Genomic DNA, 14,917 nt, shown 5'->3' with positions numbered 1-14,917 from the left:
GCTAGTTTGAGTGAATAACCTTCACGACCATAAACGATAATCACCACACTTTGCACTCATCATCATCACCGCCAAGCCCATGCATTATGCATCTCTAATTGATTAAAACTTCAGCCACTGGTTTCCGTTACTTTATTCAATATCTCCAATGGAAGAAAGTGAAACTCTGCTGTTGGTCACATTTTCCTTTATCGGGTTTGCTACTTTTACTATTTCGGAGCGCAAACTTTACTTCAAAATGCCCACTACTACTGGTAGCAGCGATGACAGCTCCCGAGCTACTGCTGATTGATGGACGTCGCCACGGTTGACGATGTTTGACGATCGCCAATTTTAACCTTCCTTTGGTTGCTGCTGGCCCGCGCCGATTGGAGTTTGGAGTTGGATTGGGTATGCATTGCGCAGCATTTGCCAACTTCTTTTGCTATCTATAATGGACTGCTGTAGTAACACATCACAGTAATGTCTGTTCGACGTCGTCGACGTTGTCGAAGCAAACCATTAAAAATATTATTTAATGTATACGTATGGAGTTAATTAAATCAACTCGCCGCACTCATTACAGCGCGTATTTATTATCATCCGGTTCGCAGTATGTCGGAACTGGATCTTTAGTCGCCCGTGGCTGGTGGTCAGCCGCCTAGCGATGATAATGACTACTTTGGGAGGTTAGGTGAGCTTTTGTTGTTAATCTTCTTTTTTTGCGCGCCGTTGAACCTTACTTCACTTTCGGTTTCTATTTTACGTTTTATGGCCACGAGGCAACTCCAGTACCTCGGGGGGCTAACCTGATCAGTTTTCTTCGCATTATTAACCGTCGACCTGCTGATGATAATGCTGGGTATGTCCGGTGCGGTGCGCTCCACATGGCTCTCGTTTGATCATGAATATGTACCTCGTTCGCGTCAATCGAGAGTTGAAGCGGCACGTGCCGGTTGTGTAATTGGGAAAATGCTGCCATAGAGCACCGAAATGCTAAATGAATTCAATTTGGGCAATTGTTGAGTAAGGTGTGCAAAGTAATGAGTGGATGGAGATTTTTTTTTGTTCTGCAACGGCACCGGAAACTTCGGTCTGAGCTGTGCTGGGGTGTTGCGGTGAATATTTTTACAGTTGATGGTGGGAATCCTCTCTATTTATTGATTGCTGGCGGCTTTTCCACAAAATGTTTACAAATAATGTGAATTTCAAATTTGATTCTAACACCACCTATGAACATGAAAAGGTTCTATTGCGCATGTTTTGCAGATGATACCAAAATTCGACAATTCCTTAGAAAAAACACGATACGCCAAAAACATAAGTTCTGAAGGAATGGTAGTTCATGGTTGTTCACACGCCATCACCGCCATCATAAAAACAACGTGAAGGCTGAACCCTCTCCGATCATACAAGTTGCACGAGAAAGCTAAAAAAAGCATCTCCAACTGGATGGTTGTCGTTTTGAATCGTGACAATTTATCATTCAATGCCAATCTATGGCACGGTATCTGACCGTCGACGACGTCAATTAGTCATCACGCGCTATCTTTCACTGAGAGGGCGAAGAACCGCCGCGTCGTCATATCGTGTCTTGTCGAGAAAAATTTCCTCTCGTTTAGTAGATCAAGCTCGATCGAGAATATGTACGCTGAAGGCCAACAATGGCCTTCAAGTGCCTCTCCAGGGTTTGTCCGTGTGACCCGGACGAGACGGGCTGGTTGAAATCAATTTAGATAGCCGCAACCGCCGGGCCTAAGTGACACTCACGCGCGAATCTCGTTGTCTTCCTGGAACTGTGTCTCTATTACGTTGCCGCCGCGCCAAGATCGTTTGTCCAGCCCGCGAGCGCGACCCTCCCGTTGCGTTGCCGCCCACTGTGGTCAATTGAGATTGCGACGCTAGGTACTAAGTAAGTTGGCAGATTTTTGGCACTCTCTGTGCATATAGAAGCGGTGGTGTGGTGATCATCACAATCGTCATGGTCAGGGTTGAACGCCCCCTACGACTCAATTGATTGAAAGCCGCCCGTTTTTAGAGATTTGCACCGGGGTTCGGGACAGATGATAAAAAAACTACAAATTGATGGATGAGCCGGCCGGTTCGCCGAATCCGGGCGAGAGTGAAATTTGGGTTACTTTTCACTATCACCGAAATTGCCGGTAGGCTGGCAAGCTAAGCGCGATTATTGCACCTCCCCGATCGATTAAATTGTTATCATCCATAATCATAAATCGGCGAAAACTGATTCGAATTTATTTTTGCGCTTCGAAAATAAACCATCAGATTGTGACCAATCGTCAGCGATCGTTTTCTTTTGTTTTTTGCCTTTTCGTACAACAAAGTTGTGCCGAAAGGCAATCGTTTCACTCTTAAAACGAATTTCGTGCCATAAAGTCTTATAGACCTTCCGTTTCGGCTGAATACATATCAGATGATACGAGGTTTCATAATCGGATTCACAATCATCACCGACAATTTATTTAATGAGTTTAATATTTGTCTTGTGAAAACCGAGGGATCTGTATTGCAGTTCAGTTTATTAACATGTCTAATTTGTTTAAAATATTTTGCCACTATATTAGTGGAAATACCGTTTGTAATAAGAAACAGTCCAAGGGGTAAAAGCTTCACCCAAAACAGAGACTGTAAAAGCTGGATCGAGAGGAACAATGAAGTCATCATCAGGCAATTAAATTCCTACTGTAGAAGAATGGCCAAGTGTCATGTTTTAACCACAGAAAAACAGACATAACACTTGGGAAATCCTCATCGTTCACTGATTTACTGGTCAATTTGAATAACCATTAGTTGGCCAATCGATCCTTCGCGGTGTGTGCATCGGATTTGCTCGAGTTTGACGTTTGCTCACGTGATTTGTATAATTTAATAAAAACAACAGATGTCGTTCGTGGGTGTGTACGACGATGAATTTGATGAGTGAATGTTCAATGTGTGATGTCTGTTTGTCTGTGTTTTAACTTTTTTCGAATTGAGTTAAACATGCGATTTCTAGTCTCGTTCTTGAGTTGACCGAAGCAAGAGCTTTTATAGTTTGCGGAATATATGAGAAGTTCATTATTTTGCCGATACTGAAAATTCCGTGTTGGAAAACAGCATCAATCTCTGTTCACTACTTACCAACATTTCACCATGACTGGAGACCATTGCACTATGGTCCAGGATACAGATTTACGCGGAAAGATGCATTTTATGCCAAATCTATATTTTTTAGGAAAAACTGTTGTTCTACAAAATTGTTCGAAATAGTAAGGCCATCATTATGGTGTTACCAAAAAATAGGGTGGTCCATCATATAAAAACCCAGATTATTCCACCTAACGGCGATGATGCCTTTCTCGTGCATCGTAAAATGTGCTAAAAAAATCACATAAGAAAGGTCAAAAAAGCACTTTAGATAGATCGCATAATTTCTATAATTTTGCATGTTTTTGCATTAATTACTATGCATTGCCACTATTCTTGAAATTTTTTTTTCGATTTTGAATTTTTTTTTCAAGGGGGGACCCTTGGGAAAAAACAATGATTTTTCAATAATTCCGAAATGCAATGTCCGATTGGGCCAATTTTCAATAGCAAACAATGGGACCGCATTCCCCGTCGAATGCAACTTGTTGCGAGTAAATCGGGCAATGCTAAGTTCCAAAAAGTGTGTCTACAAAATTTGTACACATACACACACACATACATACGCACATACAGACATCACCTCGAGCCGATCGGTATATAACACTTTGGGTCTACGGGCCTTCTATCAAAAGTTTTTTGGAGTAGTCCTATAGCCTTTCGGTACAACTTTGTTGTACGAGAAAGGCAAAAATAGAAATTTTTTTTTGTTTCGCAGAATACTGACATGTTGTGTTCATCAAAGTTGTAGCGCAGCTTATTCCAATAAATTTTGCTAAAAAAACTTTTTCTGTAGCTTTTAATTTGGCTGATTTAGAGCAATTTAACCCAATTGGATTAGGGTGTACCACAAAAAACAGTATTTTTGATCTACTTTATTTTATTTTAGATTTCTCGAAAAAGTCGTCTTCGAGTTACTTTTAGAGCCCCAAAAAATGCAACTCTTAGTTGGTCAATATGCTCAATATCTTTTCCCGATCAAAAGTTATAATCGTTGTTCTGTCAAAATTACATTTTTTTTTCAATAGTTGATATCTCCGATTAGGGCAGACCAAAAAAATATATTTACACGGCATTTAAAAAAGCAATTCATTTTCTTTAGTATGTGAAAAAAATGGAGATATGTTATTTTTTTATCTCAAGTTTTACCAATTTTACTAAAATCATGTTTTTTCAAGTAAATTGATATAACTCGACAATGGAAGAAGATATAGACAATATTCTTATAGCAAAACACGCGTTTTGAAAAGATCCAAAAGTCTTCAGACATTCATGAAAAATGAAAAATAAAAAATCTACAGCTTTAACACTTTTATAATTTTTTTGTTAAATATCTTGGCTGTGCATATGCACAGCATATGTTTCGAAATGGACAAATTGATATGAAATTTGCGAAAAAGAATCCACGTGTCTTGGAGGGACTCGAACCCTCAACCTCCTACTCTCTAGATAGGCGTGATAACCCCTACACAACAAGACCACTTAAAGGTCACGTTTGCGGAAAAGCCATCAGAATTACCAACCTCCACCGCGGTTAGCTCTCTTTTTTGCAAATTGAATATCTTTCGGATGCTTGATTTGCCCAATCTCCACATTTGCTTTACTGTTGTATATCCACAGCCAAGCGAGTGCACATTGTTTATTAAACGAGAGGATCGCACTCCATGCCCTCCAGCAACGGACTGGGCGGGACGGTATAGAATGCGAATTCAATCGCACTCTGCTGTGCCAAAGGCTTGCTTGGCTAAAGCATTTGATGAGTTTGATTGCCTTTACGTAAACGGTCGCGTGTACTCAGACGACTAATGACGGTGAAAGACCGACACTTGATTACGCCCTTCGCAACCTAGCGGCTACTGAACGAGCTCGAGATTCCCAAATTGGACGCATAGTCAAATCACTCGCAATCCATTTCTCAAGCCAATACTTCCACATGTGTATTGTACACGTCCACATTAGAGGAGCGTGAGTATTTAGAATGTCTGGCGGCTATACACATTCTTCATCAGCAACGGTACTGATCAAGTGAGGATGTGTAAGCTATTTGCCAGTCGGTCGTCAAGCTCAGACCCGACCGCATTGCGTAGGCGTAGTAGTAGTAGTAGAAGAATGTGTATAGCCGCCAGACATTCTAAATACTCACGCTCCTCTAATGTGGACGTGTACAATACACATGTGGAAGTATTGGCTTGAGAAATGGATTGCGAGTGATTTGACTATGCGTCCAATTTGGGAATCTCGAGCTCGTTCAGTAACCGCTAGGTTGCGAAGGCCGACGGAGGTCCTTCGTAGCTTAGTTGGTTAAAGCACCAGTCTAGCGTACTGTAGGGTCATGGGTTCGAGTCCCATCGAAGGGAAAGTGGTTACCTCCAATACATTTTCCAAATCAATATCTTCCACATAACGTACATATTCACATATGAGTTTTCATAACATTGTAAAAAAAAAAGAATATGAGTTGCTCTTTTAAATATCGTGTAAAAATATATTTTTGGTCTGCCCTAACCGGAGATATCAACTTTTGAAAAAAAAATGTTATTCTGACAGAAAAACGATTATAACTTTTGAATGGAAAAGGACGTTGAGCATGTTGACCCACCAAAAGTTGCATTTTTTTTTGAGCTCTAAAAGTCACCTTAAGACGACTTTTTCGAGAAATTTAAAATAAAAAACCCAGATTAATCCACCTAGCGGTGATGGTGCCTTTCTCGATCGTTCAAAAGGTTTGGAAAAATAAAAAAAAACGCTAATATGTGGATTGGTCTCATTTTTAATATTTGTTTATACCAATGACACACTGGTGGTATAAGTACCATGGTACAAGAATCTTGAAATGAGTACCATACCAATTATTGTATTTATTAAAGATAGTCTTGGAATAATTTTCTTGTCCTCTTGTACCATGGTAGTGTGTCCTTAGTATTATATGCAAAAAAAAATTCTCGCCAAACGCAATTTGTTGCAAACAAATCGGATGAGCATAAGAGCAAAAAATGTCATTTTATTTTGTAGTTTTAAAATTAGTATTTTCGCCATAACTTTTGACCCAATTGCCAAGTTTCTATAGGAAACAATGGGACAAGATTCTGCGTCGAATGCAATCTGTTGCGAGCGACATGAGAAGCACACATATTGCACATCAATCACAGTAACTTATATATGACCGGATTCAGTCACAATATGGTTATTGCAACCAGATTTGTTGAACGTGTGTTGCTTGGGGAATAGATGAAGTCTAAGTGCTAAAAAAGTGAGCTAGACTTTTTTGAACTCTTTTTCACAATAAGCCCATAGTCCGATCTGGCCAGGATCCGGGACAGGATTCGTCGAATGCAACTTGTTGTGAGCAAATCGATTGAGGATAAGTGCCCGGAAAATGAGTGACATTTTTTACGCGATTTTTTCGTATGAATTTGTATTTTGGTCATAACTTCTGATCCCATAGTTCGATCTGGCCAATTTCAAATAAGAAACAATGGGACAGGATTGTGCATCGAATGCAACCTGTTGCGAGCAAATCGGTTGAGAATAAGTTCCCGAAAAAATGAGTGACATTTTTTACGCGATTTTTTCGTATGAATTTGTATTTTGGCCATAACTTCTGATCCCATAGTTCGATCTGGCCAATTTCAAATAGGAAACAATGGGACATTAGCAATTGATGATGATGAGAGTCCAAAAGCCAACCTCACTGAACGGCGACGGCCGAAACGAGACTCTTGCTGACAAGAAAAGAGGGTGCTGCCAAAATGATCCGATACCCTATTTTAACGTTCATAACCCAAAGTTTCAATATAATTGACAAATTGGTAGAGAATTTCCGAGTCGATTGATATATAAATCTCAAAAATCCATCGGAAGATAAAGGCGCTATTCAAGTTCAAAATCTTACATGATTTCGTGACGGTCTCGAATTTGGAAATTTTCATTTGTCACCCTGTATCCGAGTCTTCCCCTTAGACGTAGTTTACGTAAAAAAAACAAATTTATTGCAGTTTTCGTAAGAAAAAGTTCATACTTATTATAACACTAATCACACACGGAGTCGTTCGTCCAAAATCAAGACCAAAATAAAAAGCATCAAAACGATGGGTGAATGTTCATCACAGTGTCGGTAATTAATTAATCATCCTATACCGAAGCAGATTGGTTATCATGTTGCACATCAGCGAGTCTCCTGGTAGCAAGGGTATTGAGCTCTTGGATTCTGTGATGTCATGAGCAGCAACTTTTGCCAGCCTTAAAATGTTGGTCCCGCAACCCTGCCAAAAAAAGAATAGTAGATTGAGTTGATTACAATTAACTTTGAATAGGGGTGAAGATTGATGAGATCGAAAATATCCACGTTTTCATTGTCGTTTGGTGCGGATTGGCAGAACCCCGATCATATGTCCAAATCTATCACATACAGTCAAACCTCCATGAGTCGATTTAGAAGGGTACATCGACTCATGGAAATGTCGAGATGTGGATTAGAATAGCTGTTTGAAAGGAAAACATCGCAATAATCCAAAACATATTTTTAATATTGCCAATTTGCTTCCATCAATATCGTATTATAGAACTTCAACTCATGGAGGTTTGCCTGTAATTACACTAAATTTTACACTTTTAGTCGGCCTCGGGTCAACCGAGTGACACCCGTGATAGAAATGTGATTCCGCGTGCCCCACATTATGTAATAACGAAAATGAGTGATAATCACTTATGATACGAAAAGATCTTGATTAAACTTAAGGTAGGCATTGCTCATCATCATCAATTGCTAATCATTTAGGTACCGCCACGGAGAACTTAGCCTAGTACCCATTGCACTTTTCTTTCCCTTTCGACAACCACCATGATTTGTGATATTTCAACGGAATCTTACTTATTAAAAAGTATAATATTAAAAAGGCACACAATCAGTGCAGTTAGGTTGCCATATGTGCCCACGTGCAAATTTAGCACAAGACTTACTTAGTGATGCATCATAATTGTATATACAACAGGAGTACATATATGCACTACATTATGCAATTGGCCGGAAGATTAAATAAGTATTCCTCATCAATACTCTTTTGGCTCAAACCTCATTGGAAAAAAATGAGCCGAGGAAACCCTAACAACAAAACCTTGACTCACCTTCTCTGGTAGATCATCTGCAATAACGTCCCATCAAAGGAGGTATTCGTCCCGGTGAAAATTTGGCCCAGCATTATTCGCAGCTCGGTGGCCAGCACTTGCACTTCCGGCGCAACTCTCTTTGCAACTCCAACACCTTCGAGCTCGAGCACGAGTTATGGTGCAGCGCAGTAGTAGCTGGTACGAGTGATTCGTGCGCTGGTCGCTCTGGTTCATCTGCTTCGAATAACTCCGCCAGCGCCATTCCATTATCCTCGCAATACAATTGAGCCAACTGCTTACGACTCTGCAGTGGCATCGTAAGTTTGACGGCGAATACTTTCAGTTCAAATATTGGAACCGAGTCCATCTTCGCTGACTCAAATTGCATTCTTCCTTTTCGTCTGCGTTGTCGCAAACCTCATCCACAGCTGCTGAAGCTTCCTTCAAGGTACACGTCCTAGGAATTCAGATTCCTCTGAGCTCGATGTGGAGTGAATCACGGTGTTTTTCAAAAGATTCATCGTGGACGTCTGTCACTGTCCGACACTGTCCGTGCAGAGCTTATCACTTACCACGGAATGCAATATTACGAGAATCGCATGAAGCGTATTTAAAAATACATTATACCTAGAACCGAATACGTTTACTGGAAGAAGGAAAATCGTAAATAAAAACAAACACGGTTGAAGTTAGGAATCTGTCAAAACCGTCAAAACTCACAGCAAAACACTTTCAAATAGATTTACCAAAATTTGAGTAAACTACACTAGCGCCTCTGGCGGTGCTGGTCTCGTGAGCTCATCTTGCACGCTTAGTTTGGTTCACCTATTTATGGGTACTTGTTCTACGCACATATGGGTAAATTTCATTTGACCTATTTTATTGGTAAAATTTACCTAGAAAATCAGTAATATTTACTCATATTCTGAACAAACCGACTTTACCCATATTTGAGTAATTTCATTTACCCATATTTGGTTGAAAAAATAAACATAAACAAATCCGGTTTATGGCTGCCGTGTCGCTGTCGAAAAAAGTTTTCACTCTTTCAACGTGATTGCGATTACAAACAAAGATGTAGTTCGTAAACAAAAGGAAAATGAGGTAACTATAATGTTATTAACTGTTTTTATTCGCTATTGTCAGTTTCGCTGGTAACAAAACGCGCCGATCACTTTTTAAGCACCTTTAAAATCGTCGCCAATATCATTATTTTCAATCTGTGGTAGTTCAAAGCCAAATTATGAAAATATGCATGAAAAATAGTACTAAATTTCTGGAAATAATGTGATTATTGAAATCAAACAATTTTGTTCACAGTTAATCTGACAGATCTTATGGCCATTTTTGCTGGCGACGATTTCGGCGACGATTTGCTTTGCGACGATTGTAAATCGTCGCGGCCGATAAGGTGGGAAATTGATAATAATATTGGGTTTTATCCTTCATGCGTTGAATCTTCTAAACGATAATCCACTTGTTTTCAGTTCTGACAATCGGTAGCAGCAGATTGACCTGCTTGCAAACGGCCTCGTCGATGGGACAGTAGATTGCCTGAACAGGAAACAATTCCCGAATCATCGTTATCGTCCCATCATCGTTAATTCCTGGGAACATCGGATTCAACTATAGTACATTGTGCTGTCCAACGATCGTCATTGCACCTGGTTGATATTGATCTGATCCGAAGGTCATCGCATAGCCACAAATAAGACGATCTTTCTACGCCATCGCTCCCCATGATAACCACAAAGGCCATCGTTTTCCGCCTTCATTAGTGGGAGGCATTGAAGCTTTTACCAATATCTTCCGTTGTCCGTGCACAAACGACAGCTACTACTATTCCGGAAATCTTTTATATGAATTGAATCGTGAAATTATCGTAAGTAGTTAAAATTTATTATCCTTTTTATAGTTATTAGAGCTTTCATCTCTTCCATAGTTGGTTGACAAGGTGGTGCAAACATGTGCAGAGCCATGGTTAAAGTGCTCTTCAAAATCTACGAGAGTAGCGGACTAACGGTCCTAGGGGCACGGGCCCATAGAATGCAGAAACTCGCCAAATCAACAGCGATCACTACCGGTAAATATTGTTAAATGAGGCCTCTAGGCACTGTCCGTCTTCTCCCTCGAAACAGTTTTTTTAAATATAAATTCGTGTTTCAACAGGCCGCCCGCTTTACCGTGTTCACCACCATACGAATTATATAAATCTGTTCTGGTTACATGCTGCAAGCAGGAATCAACACTTCATGATGCCATTAGGATATTTTGATTGCAGAGGAATGGCACTTTCATCGCTTGAACCGGGAATCGACCACATTGGATTGATCAATAAGCATAAATTCAAGTCCCCGGGATAGGGAGACAGCGCTGCGAGACCGTAGATTTTTTTTTGAATAGGCAATGAATTTTCAGATGGTTGATGAATATTCAAATAAATTTGCTATTGTTTTTCTTCAGAAGTTCAATTACTTTATTCATTTATTTTATAAGAATAGCATTTGCAATGTCTCAAACAGAAAGACGAGAAAATCACCCAAATATGGGTAAAATTTACCAATAAATCATCACTTCTTTAACTACCTATATATGGGTAACCTCAAGGGTAACATTGGTTTACTCATATTTAGGTAAAAGTCAATTCACCCAAATCTAGGTATGTGCACTTTTTGGCGATTTTAGGTACTCTTCACCCATATTTGGGTGGACTGAACTAAGCGTGTGGGTTGCATGAATTTTTAATCGGTTCTTCGGGAGAACGACGTCTTGGTAATTAGTTCCTGCTTATACTCTTCATTATGCCACCTTATGAATGATCCCATATCAAAAGGCTAATAACATTCATAAGTTAATGAAAAGTATAAGTTTCCGAATGTATGTGACTAATGCGATATATAAGTTTTTTCTTATACATGTCATTAAGCGCCTGCTTTGGCAAACAAGTATTAGAAATATTAATAATAAACAACATTAAATTTTTTTACGTGTATGATTCATGCTTTTTTAAAGATAATGAATATTTTTGGAAATTTTTTTTTTCTCTGTGAAAATAAGTACTCCGAAAATTAGTATTCCAATTTTACCGTGCGTAAAACCTTAAAATGGGTATTTTTTTATCTCATTATGGGTTTATATTTTTCTGTGTAGCTACATTTTCTTCCGGTGTACGATGGAAAAGGCCTTTTCATGTGACATCATGATGCTGAGACTGAACTTGTTATAAAACTGAATGCTGTCAGTTTCGAATTGTGTCTTGGGAGAACATAACCTTGTCATCCGAGAGCATTTCATACCGAAATAATCATATGTGATAACTATTTGAATATTTACTATTTTTTGCGAAGTTCAACCGTTTTGAAATTCAATAGTGAACAAAAAGAAAACATTCTCCATCGAATGCAACTTGCTGCGGTAAAATCGATTAAGGTTTAGTACTAGAAAAGTTGGCTAATGCTTTAGTGTGCACACACATACGCACACACACACACACACACGGACAGACAGACATTTGCTCAGTTCGTCGAGCTGAGTCGATTGGTATATAACACTAGGGTCTACGAGTCCTCGATAAAAAGGTCGTTTTCGGAGTGAAATGATAGCCTTTTCGGTACAACTTTGTTGTACGAGAAAGGCAAAAAGAAGATAAAAAATACTGTTTTTGTGAGGTACACCCTAATCCAATTATGTAAAATTGCTCTAAATCAGCCAACTTAAGAGCTACAGAAAAAGCTTTTTAAGCAAAAATTATTGGAATAAGCTTCGCTACAACTTTGTTGAACACAACATGTCAGTATTCCGAGAAATAAAAAAAAAATATTTTTTTTATATGATATATAAAATGGCCACCCTATTTTTTGATAGCACCATAATAATGAAAAACTTTTTTTTTCCAAAAAGTATAGTTTTGGCGTAAAATGCATCTTTCCGCGTAAAACTGTATCCTGGACCATAGTGCATTGGAAGAACTCGAAGCGCAACTTGATACGACAAATCTGAGCAATATCAAACTTTTAGTTTGACAGTATACATAATCAGAGCCAATATAGAAGCGAGCACACGCACACGATCTTTGGACAACCATACATAATCATAGAAATCCGAAGAATGTTATTATCATATGTTCAAGGTCTTTCAAGAATTCTCTGCAGTGTAGGCTTTTAGGCCCTTACGCGTAAACTAACATTTATCGGCCTTTTTGGTGAGAAACATGCTCCCAACGGTCCACACATCAGAATCCCTAATGATTCTTGAATTTTCATGCCGTCAATATGTGTTCCACTCCAGATAATCCAAGAATTTCGAGGCCTTAAGATCAATACGCGTAACGAAAGATCTATTTGCCCGTTTTAGAAATGCAACATGACCTAAGTGATCATTAGAACTAAATTAAATATGAATTGAATGTAGGTTCCATTCCAGACCATCCAAGAATTCAAAAAATTAGTACAGGCCTCAAGGTCAATACGCGTAACGGAAGATCTATTTGCCTCTTTTCTGAAATTCAAAGGCACGGCAAATGCTGGGTAAAGCGTACCATTGGTACCGTTTTGGCTCAAATCCCGAACATGGCTCATATTCCGAACACTGGAGTTTTAGCGCCTTAAAACTAAAAATTTACTCAGTGTCAATAATACTAAAATGGCAATTTAAAAGGGAGTGTTCGGAATATGAGTCATGTTCGAAATTACCGCCTACCTAAAGGAATAAAATAGACCCAATTTCGCGGTCCTTGGCCTCATACCCAGAAACTCCTATTCTTACCTCCTCGCGGCGCTGGCCGGGATACGAGCAACCTTAGGGGAGATCGGGTAACCCACCCCGGTGAGAACTATGGTCTTATGCTGACAGGGAAGGGACCCTGGTAAGGTAGCCTACCGAAGATTCTACAGTTACCAAGAAAGGCAAAAGTAAAGCAGGATGGACATAGTCGGCGACGGTCAAGCTGTAAAACTACCAACGCTGAACGAGGTAAAGAAGGCTCTAAACGATCTGTAACAGTAAAGCTGTTGGGAAGGACGAGATCCCGGTCGAGCTTCCTTAACACGAAAGTGAGCAGCTGCATCAATCAATCCACCACATTATCCAGAAAATATGGGAGGATAAAGAACTGCCTGCCGGCTGGTTGGACAGCCTCATATGCCCAACCTTTAAAAAAGGGCACAGACTAGAGTGTGCCAATTACAGAGGGAAATGAACTCGGCGTACAAAATTCTGTTTAACAAACTGAGACCGCTTGAGGAGTCCTTCGTCGACGAATACCAGGCAGGATTTCGTGAGGGCCGATCAACGACGGTTCAGATGTTTGGCCTGCGGATGATCCTTGATAAATTCCGGGAGTACAACTTACAGACTCACCATCTGTTCATTGATTTCAAAGCAGCGTACGATTCAGTGAAAAGAAATGAGCTGTGGCGGATAATGTTCGAACAAGGTTTTCCGGCGAAACTGATTAGATTGGAACGTGGATGGCTCGAAATCAAATATTCGGATTGCAGACGAAGTGTCAACCTCGTTTGTGACCTTAGACGGATTGAAGCAGGGTGGTGCACTTTCGAATTTATTTGTCAACATTGCATTCGAGGCCGTTATTGTGAGATCTGGCGTGCAGAGGAACGGCACTATCATCACACGGTGGCATATGCTCCTGGGCTTTGCGGACGACATCGACCTCATTGGAATCGATCGCAGGGCAGTAGTGGAGGCTTTTGTTCCACTGAAGAAGGAGACGGCGAGGATAGGCATAACCATTAACTCTACCAAGACAAAGTACCTGGTGGCAGTTAGATATAGAAGAAGACCTAGTGGTGTTGGTGCTGAGGTAGTGTTTAATGGGGATGCGTTTGAAGTTATTGAAGAATTTGTTTACGTTGGAACGCTTGTGACATGTGACAATGACGTGTCCCGAGTAGTGAAAAAACGTATTGCTGCTGCGAATAGGGCCTTTTAAGGATTACGTAACCAGCTTAGGTCCCGCAACATGCAGACGGAAACAAAATTTGCTCTATACAAAACTCTGATTCTACCAGTGGCCTTTTATGGACTTGAAGCATGGACGTTAAAAGAGTCGGACCGGAGAGCTTTCGGGGTTTTCGAGCTAAAAATTGCTGCGTACAATACTCGGGCTTGAATCATTAGCTATATCAAGTATACAAAGAAGAAAATATTATGAATCGTCTAAAATACGGCAGACTTCAGTGGACTGGCCACTTAGTGCGAATGTCGGAAGAAAGAATAGCGAAAACAATAGAGAACGGCGACTTCGTGGAAGGCCATGAACACGCTGGCTGCACGCGGTGGAATCGGATCTTGGGACCCTGAACGTTCGGGGAAACTGGAGGAAAATCGCCCAAGACCGACGATTATGGAGCTCAACTCCCTTAAAATGTCAGGACGATAGTAAGCTCGTTAAAAGTATTCATTATCAGTAATGCGCTAACCGATTTTCAATATATCAGGCTGTTTTCAAAGGGGATTAGCAAGGCTTAACACCTATTTCTAAGGATCGGTTGAAAAAGATTTTGATGAATGTCGAAAACGTTTGGAGGTCGTTACTGAATAAGGCTTATATAAGCCTCAAATAGCACAAAGCCTCGCAAATTGTAAAACATTTTTATGGGACATGCTAAATATTTCGACATAGATCATCTGATATATTTGGCCTAAGCTTGACGTTTCGGAAGGT

At 40.0% G+C, this 14,917-nt stretch overlaps 1 protein-coding gene and 1 long non-coding RNA gene across 2 annotated transcripts in view; one reads left to right on the top strand and one right to left on the bottom strand.

Annotated features, from left to right (window-relative positions):
- LOC134206799 (kinesin-related protein 9-like) overlaps positions 1 to 14,917 on the bottom strand; it is a 294,183-nt gene that overhangs the window by 218,281 nt on the left and 60,985 nt on the right. The gene's annotated exons all lie outside the window — the stretch shown is intronic.
- Positions 9,088 to 10,695, top strand: LOC134212953 (uncharacterized). Its single transcript, XR_009979378.1, has 4 exons — positions 9,088 to 9,336; positions 9,720 to 10,114; positions 10,175 to 10,315; positions 10,402 to 10,695. It is a non-coding gene; the product is annotated as an uncharacterized LOC134212953 (long non-coding RNA).

This window comes from Armigeres subalbatus, chromosome 1 (assembly GCF_024139115.2).
Source record: "Armigeres subalbatus isolate Guangzhou_Male chromosome 1, GZ_Asu_2, whole genome shotgun sequence".
Classification (NCBI taxonomy): Eukaryota; Metazoa; Arthropoda; class Insecta; order Diptera; family Culicidae; genus Armigeres; species Armigeres subalbatus.
The sequence above is the reverse complement of the archived record's forward strand: the minus strand, read 5'-3'. Positions and strand labels throughout refer to the sequence as shown.